At 31.5% G+C, this 12,640-nt stretch overlaps 1 long non-coding RNA gene across 3 annotated transcripts in view; it reads right to left on the reverse strand.

The window, feature by feature from the left end:
- Positions 1-1,085: 1,085 nt before the first annotated feature.
- Positions 1,086-12,640, reverse strand: part of LOC138189101 (uncharacterized) — a 247,607-nt gene continuing 236,052 nt past the window's right edge. The window contains exons 1-4 of one of the 3 annotated variants that reach the window (XR_011175892.1): positions 2,384-2,417; positions 1,977-2,088; positions 1,376-1,873; positions 1,086-1,304 (exon numbers count right to left, since the gene is read on the reverse strand). This is a non-coding gene — a long non-coding RNA (uncharacterized LOC138189101). Of the gene's footprint in view, positions 1,305-1,375; positions 2,089-2,383; positions 2,418-12,640 lie in introns of those variants that run through there. The other 2 variants (XR_011175891.1, XR_011175893.1) reach the window with 2 other exon arrangements.

The following is a 12,640-nucleotide window of genomic DNA, read 5'->3' on the forward strand; positions in this document are numbered from 1 at the left end:
GGGAAAGAAAGAAACGAATTTGTTGAATTTTGAGGTATGATTTTATATATATTTAACGAATACAAACAAATTTTTTTTTAAGTAAAAAGAAAAATTATAACAGATTTCTAATCCTATTTCATGAGCTGCAGTTTTCAATCGGCGTGAAAGATCGTAATTCTTGACTGAAACGAAAAATCAAAAAAGGATTAAAATTATTATATATTCCCCTTTTCGATGAACTAAAAAAGTTCATCAAAAAGTTTATTTAAATAATTGTTATAGCACCGTAATGTTTATTTTTTCTTTTTATAAAACACATTTTTTCTTTAAATCCGCCAAAATTTTTAATTTCACACTATTTTCTGTCCTCTTTTTATCTTTGTTATTGTTGTTATCTTGTTATCTTATTACATTCATCCACGCATTTTTACTCTCTATTCCGAGATAAACCTCAACAGCTTTTGATGCACAAAGAAAAAGAATATTTAGAAAAATATAAATGTGTGTAAAAATAAGAATGATACAATGTATGGTAATAGTGTAATACTAAAACATTAATTTTTTTCGACGCTTCAGTTATAGATTATTGAAAATATATTGTTAAGGAAAGTAAAAAAGATTGGAAAAATAAAAAAGCCAACACCACACGGAGTTCCCAAGCGGTCACCCATCTAAGTACTATCCGTGCCCAGCGTTGCTTAACTTTCGTGATCGGACGAGAACGAGTGCTTTTTTTTTTTTTTTTTTAATAATGTTTATTAAGCCAAGGATACAATTTTCGTTACATTTTGATATTCAAATAAACTGTGAATTTTGGTAATGGTGTGCTAGGCAAAAGTACCGATACGCGACGGTACGACGTAGCCATACTATATTATGTGTCGGTGTTTTACAATTTTTTTGTGATTTTTGTCTATTCTTTGGATTTAAGCCGCTGGGGGGCGGAGCTTTTATGTAATTTTGTTCTTGCTTGATTTTTTTTTGTCCTGAAACTTGGTCGCAAAACAGGACTTATCGGACGAGAACGAGTGCATTCAACGCGGTTTGAGCGTTGGCTGAAATAAATGGTTTTGTTACTTGCTTTTGCTGAAGCGATGCTCACTTCTAGGAAAACTACATCTTTAGTGCTTAGTTTTCTTAGTCCTCGAAAGCATTGAGTATTGTTTAGCTCTAAATCAATTTGAAGGGCCTCTCAGCCTCATAGCCTTTTCTAGGAATATGCCATGCACAGATGGCGCAGCAGGATATATAGACGGGCCAGTTTTCGTAATTATATAAATACCCATAGACTCATGGCTTCGAAGCTCTGTTGTAATGTAACGCTGCCAGAGTGTGGGCCTGGATTAGTATACATTGTACTTATACTTATACTTATATCTATACTTATACTTGCAGTTACACTTATACTTAAATATATTTCTGTTACACATTCATCACGCGTTCCTGGAACAGAAAACTTCAACAAAGGTGGTTGGAAAATTCTTCAGCTTGCTCTTCGTTGCTTCTGGCTTATGTGTTGTCCGTTAATCTGATTGCTGGGATTAGTTTTATTGGCTTCTTTATTTTGTTCGTTCCTTCCATAGGAAATAGTTGGAATTCTCGTACGCAGAAAGTGAATCTACGAATTTTGAGAATTCGTTATTATTATGATCTTTTATTTTACTTTCTATTTCCTTTACAAGTTTGTTTGGACGTTTTCTTTTTGCTTTCACGTGCTCTATGTTTTTGCCATTTTGCTTTCTCTTTCCTTTTTTTCTCTGATTTTGTGAAGAATGTCTTGCGGAATTATTTTTGTTCGCCTGTTATTTGGTTCATAAGTAGTAGCCCATGCTGCTTCTATAATTTCTGTCAATGTACTGCCTGTTCGCAGTGGTGCATATACTGTTGACATCTGAAAGTAATTACCGTTAGTTTGTATTGTAACGGTGGTTGCTTGAGCGTGTTCCTGATGGATTTGGTTATGTTGGTGTTAAGGGTGGCGGTTGGTTAGTTACTTGTGAATAAGTTCGGCTACCAAAGGTGTTGGTGTTTCCATGATTAGTGTTCTATACGTATTGTATTGTTTCGTGTTGGATCTGATTCCGTAATATCTAGTTGCTGTATGTTCTGCTTCGAAGCGAGTAGCAGGAGGGTGTGAGGAAAAAGCAACACCATCTAATGATCATAGAGATCAACTTTTGTCTTACATATATGATTATTATGATTATATTATTCTTATTTTGTATCTGACTAATGTCTAATAAATGTTATATAAAATAAATATGTTTTCATTATTAAAATCCTTTGTAAACTCTGTAATTATATTATAACTTAGCTTCCTCAATAAAAAATTGAATAACATTGAAAACTTTTCATCATGGGTAATATTTTAAAATTAAGAAAAAACTAGAAACAAACTTACTTTCCAATATATGCGTCAAATATAATAGTATAAGTCAAATCCAATGCAAACACAGTTATCAATATTGAAGATTAAATATGCAATTGAACGTATCTCCGCTTCCATTGAGAATATGTAGACAATTCGATGCGCGTTATACTCCAAATTTGCTGCCAAATACAGCGAACATAATCCGGCTTGCGCTACGTCAACTCTTTTCCCTGTCAAATCCGACGCAATTAGAATTTTTAGTACTCAAGGCTAAATATTCAATCCCACGAATCTCCGCTGCCATTCAGGATACATAAAAAGTTCGATCCGTGTTGTACTCCACATTTGCTGCTATATAGAAGCGCACGTCAGTCGGTTTTCACTATGTCAACTCTTTACCCTGTCTAATTCGATGAAATTATAGTTTCTAATGCTCAAAGCAAAATATTCAATTCAACGAATCTCTGGAGCTATTGAGAATATGTCGACATTTCTATGCTAGAAATTGATACGTAATACAATACAACATTATACGTTATAACGTAATACTATCTAAAGTTATAAGGCAATACCATATAAAGTTAACCGTTATAGCGTAACACTAAAGAACATAATACGTTGTAACATAATACTACATAACATCATATGATATAACGTAATACTGTATAACGATATACGTTATAACATAATACAATTCAACGTTATACGTTATACAGTAATACTACATACCGTTATACGTTATGACGTAATACTATATAAAGTTATGCTTTATGACGTAATACTATATAACGTTATACGTTATATCGTATTACTATGTAACGTTATACGCTGTAACGTAATACTATATAACGTTATACGTTATGACGTAATACCATATAACGTCATACATTATACAGTAATACTATATAATGCTATACGTTATGACATAATACTATATAACGCAATACGTTATAACGTAATACTATATAACTTTATGCGTTATGACGTAATACCATATAATGTCATACGTTATACCATAATACTCTAAACCGTTATACGTTATAACGTACTACTATGTAACGTTATACGCTGTAAAGTAATACTATATAACGCAATACGATATAGCGTAATACTATATAACGTTATACGTTATGACGTAATACCATATAACCTCATACGACACATGGTAATACTTTTTAACGTTATACGTTATAACGTAATACTATATCAGGTTATACGTTGTAACGTAATACTATTTGACGTTTTACGTTAGAACTTAATACTATATTACATTTTACGTTATACAGTAATACTATATAACGTTATACGTTATGACGTAATACTATATAACGTCATACATTATACAGTAATACTATATACCTTTATATCTTATAAAGTAATACTATATGACGTGATACGTTATACAGCATTACTATATAACGTCATACGGTATAACGTAATACTATTTAACGTTATACGTTAAAACGTAATATTATATAACGTTATACGTTATATCGTAACTCTATATAGCGTTATACGATATGGTGTAATACGATAAAACATTATACGTCATGTCGTAATATTATATAACGTTATACGTTATGACGTAATACTATATAACGTCATACGTTATAAAATAATACTACATACCGTTATACGTTATAAGGTAATACTATATAACGCTATACGACATACCGTAACTCTATATAACGTTATACGTTATACCGTAACTCTATGTAACGTTATGCGTTATGGCCTAGTACGATATAACATTATACGTTATAAATGTAATACTATATAACATTATTCGTTATAAGGTAATACTATGTAACGTTATACGTTATAACGTAATACTATATAACGCTATACGTTATGCAGTAATACTATATAACGTTACACGTTATATAGTAATACTATATACCGTTACACGTTATAAAATAATACTATATAACGTCATGCATTATGACGTAATACCATATTACGTCATAGGTTATACCGTAATAATATATAATGTTATACGTTATGACGTAATACTATATAACATCATACGTTATAAAGTAATACTATATAACGTTATACGTTATAACGTAATAATATATCACATTTTACGTTATACAGTAATACTATATATCCTTATTCGTTAAAAAGTAATACTATATAACGTTATACGTTATAGCGTAAAACAATATCGCGTTATACGTTATAACGTAATACTATATAACGTCATACGTTATGACGTAATACTATATAGCGTTATACGTTATAACGTACTACTATATCACATTTTACATTATACAGTAAGAATATATAACGTTATACGTTATGACGTAATACTATGTAACGTTATGCGTTATGACGTAATACCATATTACGTCATACGTTATAACGTAATACTATATAACGTCATACGTTATGACGTAATACTATATAGCGTTATACGTTATAACGTACTACTATATCACATTTTACATTATACAGTAAGAATATATAACGTTATACGTTATGACGTAATACTATATAACGTTATGCGTTATGACGTAATACCATATATCGTCATACGGCATAAAGTAATACTATTTAACATTATACGTTATAACGTTATACTATATCAGGTTATACGTTATAACGTGATACTATATAACGTTATACGTTATAACGTAATACTATATCACATTTTATGTTATACGGTAATACTATATAACGTTATACGTTATGAAGTAATACTATATAACGTAATACGTTATAACGTTATATGTTATAACGTAATACTATATCACATTTTACATTACACAGTAAAAATATATAACGTTAAACGTTATGACGTAATACTATATAACGTTATGCGTTATGACGTAATACCATTTTACGTCATACGTTATACCGTAGTATTATATAACGTTATACGTTATAACGTAATACTATATCACATTTTCTGTTATACAGTAAGACTATATCACGTTATACGTCATGACGTAATTCTATATAATGTCATACGTTATAAAGTAATACTATATAACGTTAAACGTTATAACGTAATACTATATCACATTTTATGTTATACAGTAATAGTATATAACGTTATACGTTATGACGTAATACTATATAGCGTCAAACGTTAAAAAGTAATACTATGTAACGTTAAACGTTATAACGTAATGCTATATAACTTTATACGTTATAACGTAATACAATATCACTTTATACGTTATACAGTAATACTATATACCGTTATACGTTATAACGTATTACCATGTAGCGTTATACGCTGAAAAGTAATTCTATATAACGTTATACGTTATGACGTAATTCTATATAATGTCATACGTTATAAAGTAATACTATATAACGTTAAACGTTATAACGTAATACTATATCACATTTTATGTTATACAGTAATACTATATAACGTTATACGTTATGACGTAATACTATATAGCGTCATACGTTATAAAGTAATACTATGTAACGTTAAACGTTATAACGTAATGCTATATAACGTTATAGGTTATAACGTAATACAATATCACGTTATGCGTTATACAGTAATACTATATACCGTTATACGTTATAACGTATTACTAAGTATCGTTATACGCTGTAAAGTAATACTATATAACGTTATACGTTATAACGTAATACAATATAACGTTATACGTTATAACGTAATACTATATCACATTTTCTGTTATACAGTAAGACTATATCACGTTATACGTCATGACGTAATTCTATATAATGTCATACGTTATAAAGTAATACTATATAACGTTAAACGTTATAACGTAATACTATATCACATTTTATGTTATACAGTAATACTATATAACGTTATGCGTTATACAGTAATACTATATACCGTTATACGTTATAACGTATTACTATGTATCGTTATACGCTGTAAAGTAATACTATATAACGTTATACGTTATAACGTAATACAATATCACTTTATGCCTTATACAGTAATACTATATACCGTTATACGTTATAACGTATTACTATGTATCATTATACGCTGTAAAGTAGTACTATATAACGTAATACGTTATAACGTAATACTATATAACGTTATACGTTATAACGTAATACTATACCACATTTTACGTTATATAGTAAGACTATATAACGTTATATGTTATGATGTAATACTATATAACGTTATACGTTACGACATATTACCATATAACGTCATATGTTATACAGTAATACTATATACCGTTATGCGTTATACAGTAATACTACATAATGCTATACGTTATGACGTAATACTATATAACTTCATATGTTATAAAGTAATACCATATATCGTTATGCGTTATAACGTATTACTATATAACGTTATTCGTTATAACGAAATACTATTTAACGTCATACGGCATAAAGCAATACTATTTAACGTTATACGTTACAACGTAATACTATATAACGTTATACGCTACACCGTAATACTATACAACGCCACAGGGTATAACGTAATACTATTTAACGTTATACGTTAGAACGTAATACTATATAACGTTATACGCTACACCGTAATACTATACAACGCCACAGGGTATAACGTAATACTATTTAACGTTATACGTTAGAACGTAATACTATATATAGTTATACGTTATAGCGTAAGTCTATATAACGTAACACTATATAACGTTATACGTTATGACGTAATACAACATAACGTTGTACATTATGATGAAATACTATATAACGTTATACGTTATGACGTAATACTGTATAATGTCATACGTTATACAGTAATACTATATACCGTTATACGTTATAACGTAATACTATATATAGTTATACGTCACAACGTAATATCTTATAACATTATACGTTATAACGTAATACAATATAACGTAACACGTTATACGTTCTAACGTAATACTATAGAATGTAACAGTATATAACATAATACATAATACTATGTAACGTAATACGTTATAAGGTAATACATTATAACGTAATACTGTATAAGAAAATAATATACAACGTAATATAATGTAATTCAATATATTATATGATATTATAATGAAAGGTAATACAAACTCACTGATGTGTAGAATGTGAAAACAGCCTACTGAATACGCGGAGTTTCGTTGAACTGCCACTGACGACAGCGTCCTGGCAAATGTTGCGTTGATCGCATTGCTTCCCGTTGTCACCTTTAGATGTCCCACGTTGGCTGTCTTCATATCCGTCAGCGAAGATGGTATCGTATGCCTTCTGCCCACTATATGAAGGAAGGACAAAACCTTATACAATATAACATAAAACAATAAAACGAAATATAATGTAACGTAAAATTACACACCGTAATACATTATAATGCAGTATAATATAACGCAATACTATATAACGAAATACTATAGAATGCAATACTATATAACGTAATACTGTATAGCGTATTACTATACACCTTAGTACTTTATACATTAATACTATAAAACGTAATTCTATATACCATAGTACTTTATAGGGTAATACTATATAACGTAATACATTATAACGTAATATATAAACTGTTAAGGTTTAGAATTGTTGCGACACCTGGGCGATTATGTATCTTCTGTTCTAACAATAGCGAAATGAGTATACATCTAATCCATATAAAATAATTTTTCGTAAGTTCTGCAACACAGTTGTTGCAACGCATAGTCATCTTAATCAATGAAAGGATTAATCCTCGGACGACGAAGGTGCTGACAGTTGTGATAGGTACACGTATATAGACGTTTCACGTTCACTTCAATTTAGGTGTCGGTATTTTATCATACTGAACTAAATGAAGTGGGATCTTTGATAAGCACCTTAACGACGAATAACATGGAAGTAAAGCTTCAATCAGGATATGTGGTATCTTCTAAATTTTGTAACTATTATTATTTATTTGATTATTTACTTATATAGTTTATTATTTACGTTACATAATTTACATTTAGCATTCTTCGTTTACCTGCATTTGAGTTCGTATTTGCCATAAACATTTGCATTCTAGCCATCAAATTCGTAGCCTAGTCACGTATTCACACTTGCGGTGACTAGAAAGAGGTGCATAATGATGCAGAGGATGCATTTATTGAATTACCTTCATTGTTAAAGCATGTTGTCAAGAAAGAAATCTATGATTCGTTAATTGATTCACTAAATAATTCCTTAATTCGTGGTCCAAATGTTTGTCTTATTCTATAAATTGTGGAGACGTGGATTGTAAGCTAACTAGAAATACGCATTACGATATAAATCAAGATTACCAACGTGTTAATAATATCGTGTACATGTTAATAATTGAAAAGTTTCAATGTTAAATTTCCAACAATTCATAATTCATCAGAGTTATTTCATTTTTGTTATTTCGAACAAATTGCAAAATTTATGAGGCATAATTTTACTACTCAATAAAGCTACTCCAATCAACGAACAACTGCATCACGAATACTCCCAGCAAATCTTAATCGCATGGGCATTAACATCTGCATAAACAAACGCAACTTTTCTCTCATCAACAGTTTGAATTTCGCGCCCTATGTGCGCGTTTTCCATCGCCTCGTCATTTTTCCGCATAGCTGGACGAAGGAAGACAAAAGTCAGAAAGTCACAACTAGACAACGAACTTTCTAATTCCACAGCACCGAGCTGTCCAACAAGTGGGAGGATTAGCGTTGAGTATAATTGAGAATGCAAGGACGTCGGGAGATCGTAAAGCTCAAGCGAGCGTAAAAATGGCCGATATGGTAAATTCGATGCTATCTGAGTACTACTTGCCGAATAAGAATCGAAACGCGATTACTATGGCATCGTAGATAGTAATAAACGTCTGAATGATAATTTCGAAACAATCGAGAGATTAACGATACTTTAAAAATTCAAGTCAGTTCGAATATGGTTCAATAAAGGAACAAGATTCAATGTAGAACCTTGGAGACCTTCTTTTTTTTCTTTTGTACGTGGAGAAATCCTCATGGACACTCCGCTGCAGTAATCGCGTAACAGCAGAGTAGTGTCGGACTCCTACCGACTAAAACTCCACGATGACCATCCTACGCGTGTGACAGGGGTGCTCCAGGAACCTCTTATGAATTAACTCCCGTTGCATCCCCTTCTCGCGTCCTCTTGTTCGAGCCAGTCCTAATAGCTCCGGGCTATTGAATTCGCGTTAGGGGGGTCATTGCCCCTAGCGCTGTCGCTCCTTCTAGTCGTGGTCCGTTGGGACGGCGATGGGGCGGCTCTGGGTCGTCTGACTGCCGTCATTCTCCATCGTCTTATCCTGCAAGGGTGAGAGTTTTTCTTTCTCACCCTTTTCGCTCGCTCCTTCGCAAGCATAACTCGCTCGCAGAAGAGGCGGACGGCCTCGTATTCCTGTGACCCTCTCAGCATCGCTTCTACAATCGCTGAGGGAGTCAGTGTTTCTCCTATGGCGTGTTGAAGAGTGTAGCGGGGCAGTTCCCACGCCGAGCAGAGCTCCAGTGTGTGCAGCGCTGTGTCCCTGCCCTCTCCGCAGTGGTGGCAGATGTCTGTCGTCTCTCATCCGATTTTCCTCAGGAACTCGCCGAACACGCCGTGTCCGATGAGCACCTGGGTCATCCTGAATGTGAGCAGGAGGCCGTGGCGGCTCCTCCATGCCTCCCAGTTTGGGAGGACCGCCTCCGCGCCTCGATGTTCGCCTCCCTCGTTGATCAGCTGGGATCAAAACGCGTAGTTTGAAACTCACAACTCCAACTCAAAACTCAAATGTATATACTCAAATGTGTATACTCAAATAATAAAACTGCTCAATACCATCGTAAACATAATTGAATTTCCATATTAACGAAGTCTGAGGGGATCAGACATCTTCACTATAAAATACTTAAACCAAGTCGTTTCGTCGTTTATTTCAATACTCATATATATATGCTCACATGGATACTTTGTCTTTATAGATATATAGTAATATTGAATATAATTTAATTTTACAAATAATTATAATTAATATATTGTATAAGTTTCAATCATATGCATATATATACTGATCATATCTTACACAAAATACTTTATATTATAATATGTAAATATCATACTCATATATATATTATATATATTACCATCAACATTTAAAAACGCGGTGTGCAAGAAAACCTATCCTAAACTGATAAATAAGGTATAAACAAAAAATGTTACTACTCACGAGTATAATAAATACCCGCGGTTACTACGCTCGTCAAAAATTCTACGTATACTACCAATCACCTGTCACGTAAAATCGATACTTGAGTTGTAAGAGAAAAGAAAGCTGAGTCGTAACCCAACTATTAATTTCCTTTTATCGAACTTTATTATAATTTTGGCACTTACAACAGTAGAATAACGTTGAACCGAAAAAGGGGTGTTGTACAAGAACAGCAACTAGAACAAGAACTGCCCGAGCTGGGTGAAGTCTCAGCTTATATACAGCCTGGCTTGGGGATGTTGAGGGATTCGGTGTGGGTTCCAAAGGGGTCCGAAAGTCGCGGGTTGAGACCTTATCTCTGATGGGGTTGAGAGGTAAATGATGTCACACACCTGTGTCGATTCGGACCTTTCATCCCTCCATATGATTGAGTGACCGGAGGAACAAAGCACATGCAACTCACGAATAGATATGAAGAATGCTGTCCTTGATGTTATTCGAGTTCGTCATCAAGCCATCATCAAATTGGAATCGTCGAATTCAATGGGAGAAAACTGTAACAAAGCATAGAATATTCTAATTTACTCGTAGTGACGGTGTTAATTACTTTAAAAGTTTGAAATAATAGAGGACTAATTTCTAATAAATAAAAATTTTTAATAATAATATTCAATTTAAGAATGAAAAATTTACAAGTTGTCAAATCTTCGATCAAATTTTATTTTTTAAATTAAGTAACTATTATTTATTTTAATTATTAAATAAAATATAAGGAATCGACTTAAATAAAATACAAAATACATAGTTACTTACATTTTTGGCTTTTGAAACACCACTAGGTCTATTTCAGGGAACAGGAATAAGGGAAAGAAGTGACTACCTTTAACAAAATATGAATCATTATAATTTGTTTTGAGAAATGTGATGCTTGATCAAAAAATTTAATATAATAAAATATGAAACTCTACGAGGACTTAAAACTTTAATAGCAAAAGAAATTAAAATTATAATAACGAACTCTAATTAAAATTGAAATTGAAATTCTAATATAAAAATTTAAAACTAGATTTTAGTTTTCAATTAATAACAATTACAGCGAAATACAAGGAATAAAGTTAATAAAATACAAAGTGTGAAGATTCTTACATGCACAAATTTGAACATCCTTCTCAAAGAAGAAGAAAAAAATGAAAGTTATGAAAAACCTGTAACAAAACATATTAAATATTATAATTTGTTCTTGAAAACGTACTTGTGATTGTTAGAAAACTTAAGACAATGAAAAATAAAAGTCTATCCAAACTTGAAATTTTAATAATAAAAAGAATTGAAATTCTAATAATGTTTCATGACTATATAAAAAGTGGAACTTTAACATAATAATGACTTAGAAATTGAGACTCTATCGATTTCTGAACGATGTCAAACATTTTTATTGTGTATTTCAAGAGCAAAATTTTAAGATTTTAGTTCGATAAATAAATTAAAATACAATGTACGACAATACTTACATTCTTGAATTCCAGGAAAGGCTTTATCCTCTTGCGAGACCTGCGACTCTACTATCGAAAACGAATGTTTAACAAAAAAAGAAAGAAAAAAAGAAGAATAATAGACTAACGCGTCCGTTATATCAACTGACAATCGGCGAACACATTGACTCTAATTTCGCGTCTGATTAATATAATTACATTTAATGAAAGTTATTATGCTCTAAATCAATATTAAATGTGATTTAACGCAGCAAACATTGATTCTACCGACCGCATTGCACGCGGATACAAAAATATTCTGAAAGAAAAACTTCATTAGAGGTAGGGGATAGGAAAAGAAAATTGTTTTCTTTTTCCTGTCGAGTGTTTGTTTACGAAAATACTGCTTTCTTAGAACTACGAATTAATTATTATTTATTTACCATAGGTAGAATCATATATCATATCAAGAGCACGAAAATGTACATATAAATATTATACCAAGAATGCGAAAGAAAATATATCGTTAGTATATTTAAAATATTTTCAAAGTATTTTTTATTATTGTCAAATATATATATATGAACATTTCGTAATACGATTCATTTGTAGAAGTTATCCGCCAAATTGAATGTCCGTCATTAAAACTTCAAATATTTTATGCATTACGTGACTTCGTTCTAA

The sequence above is a fragment of the Bombus flavifrons genome, chromosome 18 (genome assembly GCF_040668555.2).
Source record: "Bombus flavifrons isolate JBK064 chromosome 18, iyBomFlav1_principal, whole genome shotgun sequence".
Classification (NCBI taxonomy): domain Eukaryota; kingdom Metazoa; phylum Arthropoda; class Insecta; order Hymenoptera; family Apidae; genus Bombus; species Bombus flavifrons.